Here is a 3,844-nt window from a genome sequence, read left to right on the forward strand (position 1 = left end):
CCAGATCTGATGCTGGCGGTGTGTGGCGGGGCGGCGGCGGGGTGACGGCGGACGGCGGGAGGTCGCGAGCGGGCGGGCGGGAAAGGAAATGAAGCGGCGGTTGGGCATTCGCGGGCGGCGGCTGGTTTTGGACCAGATGCATCTCGTGATGTATATTTGCACCACGAGGTGTTGCATTTTACATCATGAGGAGGCCGTGGTCCAATTTTTTTTTACATATGGACCGTCTGTTGGAGCTGCATTTTTTGCCTCAGACGGTCCAAAAGTTAGTTACTTTTACATTTGGACCATCTATTGGAGATGCTCTTATAGCCATTGGATGTGATGCTATAAGATGCGTGTGTGCTGACGTGGGTTGTATCTGTTCTTGTTTTCAAAGTGAATGAGACCAAATTATATCTCATCTAGATGAATTCTATGTACTCCCATTTTTTTGCCCCGACTTACTTTGGACCGGATGATTTTTCACTCATTTATTTGTAATTTTCTTTTTTCCGCAACTTACATTGGAAGTTTGAGAATTCACCCTTTTCACTCAAACACAATACTTTCAATTGGTTTTTGTAATATACACACAAAGCAAATGACTATAATACCCCTTTGTGCTCCTTCAACCCAAAATGAGCGAAATGAAAAAGTTCCCCTAATGACCAAGTTGTGGACGATGAACCCTAGTAGCTTTTTCGGCTGAGCTGGCTAGGGATTTCTGGCCGGGCCTGCTGCCCTGTGGTGCCCTCGCTTTCCACTGGTGCTTTCCCACCACTGTGTGTTGCACTCAACCGACAACGCCACCTCGTAGTGTTGTTGCAACTATCTAATTACCTTTGATCCAGTTTGGATTGCAGTAAAGCCTTCTCCCCGGGATTCCTGCTATGCGATGGCTCTCCTCTCTCTCCCTCCCGCTCCTCTCTCCCCCCTCCCCTGTCCCTTCGCCGCCGTCCCTTGCTCCTCCGCTGGCGTCCCGGGCCCTGGTCTGTCCCCCTCCCCCAAGGCTGGTTCCTCTCCCTCGGTCCGCTCGCCGGTGCCGCGGGCTCTGTTCCCCCCGGCATCGTTTGGCTCTCGCTTTTGGACCCTCGACTACGATGAGGATTGCTCGTCGGACGAGGCAGCCTTGTGCTCGCCCTCGCCGGTCCTTCCTGTGCGGGCCTCCTCTCCCTCCATTGCGCCCCGCTCTCGCAAGTTTGCGCCTGGGGGCCGGAGCCGGCCGGTGCCGTCCCCGTCGTCTGGCGCTGGCTGGGTTCGGGTCTCTCGCCGTCGTCGCAAGTCTGGTAAGTTTTCCCTTGCCTCGCCCCGATCTGGTATCCTAGGTGCCGCTCCGGGCGTGGTTTGCCCTTCCTCCCCTCCCTCTGCCTCTAGTTCGTTGTCTCCGGCGGCGGCGGCGTCTGGATGCGTCGTGGAGACGGCGGCGCCTGTCCTAGATCTGGTCTCCCACCCACTGACTAGTGGGTCACGTGGTGGGCTGGCCGCTGGGCCTGTTGGGCCTCCTGGTCCTAATCTGGCTATCCAGCCCACTCGTCCTGTTTTGTTGTTAGTTGATGATTCACCCTTCCTCTTGTGGGCTCGGTGCGGCTCCCGCTTGCCTGTATCCTTCCCCCCTCCCCAGCCCAGGTGGCCCGCCAGGCCCAAGTGGGTTTGGCTCGGTTTGGCTATTTATGGGCCCCTCGCGGTTCCGCTCCCCCCTTGCTAGGGTTTCCGGCTTCCGCCGCTGACTTGCGTAGACACAGTGCCCCCATTTGCCGTCTAGTCAAATCCAATCCTCCCCCTCCCCTCCTCCTCTCCTTCGCGGCGACTCTCTCTATGGACAAGTCCAGGGGCTTGATGCGTCTCCAACGTATCTACTTTTCCAAACACTTTTGCCCTTGTTTTGGACTCTAACTTGCATGGTTTGAATGAAACTAACCAGACTGATGCTGTTTTCAGTAGAACTGCCATGATGTTATTTTATGTGTAGAAAGCAAAAGTTCTCGGAATGTCCTGAAAATCCTCGGAGGCAAGTTTCGTAAAAAATATCGGCGAAAGAATCAAGACCAGGGGGCCCACACCCTGTCCACCCCCTCGGCGCGCCCTCCTGTCTCGTGGGCCTCCTGAGGCTCCGCCGACCTCAACTCCAACTTCATATATTCCGTATCACGTAGAAAAAAATCAAAGAGGAAGTTTCATTGCATTTTACGATACGGAGCCACCGCCAAGCCCTAATCTCTCTCGGGAGGGCTTATCTGGAGTCCGTTCGGGGCTCCGAAGAGGGGGATTCGTCGCTGTCGTCATCATCAACCATCCTCCATCACCAATTTCATGATGCTCACCGCCGTGCGTGAGTAATTCCATCGTAGGCTTGCTGGACGGTGATGGGTTGGATGAGATTTACCATGTAATCAAGTTAGTTTTGTTAGGGTTTGATCCCTAGTATCCACTATGTTCTGAGATTGATGTTGCTATGACTTTGCTATGCTTAATGCTTGTCACTAGGGCCCGAGTGCCATGATTTCAGCTCTGAACCTATTATGTTTTCATGAATATATGTGTGTTCTTGATCCTATCTTGCAAGTCTATAGTCACCTATTATGTGTTATGATCCGACAACCCCGAAGTGACAATAATCGGGATACTTCTCGGTGATGACCGTAGTTTGAGGAGTTCATGTATTCACTATGTGCTAATGCTTTGTTCCGGTTCTCTATTAAAAGGGGGCCTTAATATCCCTTAGTTTCCACTAGGACCCCGCTGCCACAGGAGGGTAGGACAAAAGATGTCATGCAAGTTCTTTTCCATAAGCACGTATGACTATATTCGGAATACATGCCTACATTACATTGATGAATTGGAGCTAGTTCTGTGTCACCCTATGTTATAGCTATTGCACGAGGAATCACATCCGACATAATTATCCATCACTGATCCAATGCCTACGAGCTTTTCACATATTGTGCTTCACTTATTTACTTTTCCGTTGCTACAGTTACAGTTACTAGAAAACTATTATCTTTACTTTTGCCACTGCTACCTTTACTATCATACTACTTTGCTACTAAATACTTTTCTGCAGATACTAAGTTATCTAGGTGTGGTTGAATTGACAACTCAACTGCTAATACTCATAATATTCTTTGGCTCCCCTTGTGTCGAATCAATAAATTTGGGTTGAATACTTTACCCTCGAAAGCTGTTGCGATCCCCTACACTTGGGGTTATCAAGACTAATTTCTGGCGCCGTTGCCAGGGAGCATAGCTCTATTCTTTGAGTCACTTGGGATTTATATCTGCTGATCATTATGAGGAACTTGAAAGACGAAAGAACTAAGATTTTGCCCTCAACTACGAGGGGAGGTAAGGAACTGCCATCTAGCTCTGCACTAGATTCTCCTTCTGTTATTAGTAAGCTTGCGACACCTAAACCTACTACTACTATGAATTCTGATATGTCCCATTGTTATTGATGATGCCACTTCTGCTATGCATGATACTTATGATGAAACTACTTCTGTGTGTGATACTACTGTGCCATTAGGTGAATTTCTTGATGAACAACTTGCTAGGGTTAGAGAGAATGAAATTATTGAAGATGCTATTATTGATGATAGTGATGATGAAAGTTCTCCCCCTGATTATGAATTACCTGTTGTTCCTAAGGGTTATGTTATGAATGAGGAAGCTGCTAAAGCTATCTTTGCTTGTAAAGATAGATATGATCTTAAAAAATTATTAGCTAAATGGAAGCAGCAATCTCTTAATGCTAGAATGAAACCTGACCCTTCTTTTGCTACTTCACCTATCTGTGTTACTGATAAGGATTATGAATTCTCTGTTGATCCTGAGATTATTACTTTGGTTGAATCTGATCCTTTTT

Source organism: Triticum dicoccoides, chromosome 7B, assembly GCF_002162155.2.
Source record: "Triticum dicoccoides isolate Atlit2015 ecotype Zavitan chromosome 7B, WEW_v2.0, whole genome shotgun sequence".
Lineage (NCBI taxonomy): Eukaryota > Viridiplantae > Streptophyta > Magnoliopsida > Poales > Poaceae > Triticum > Triticum dicoccoides.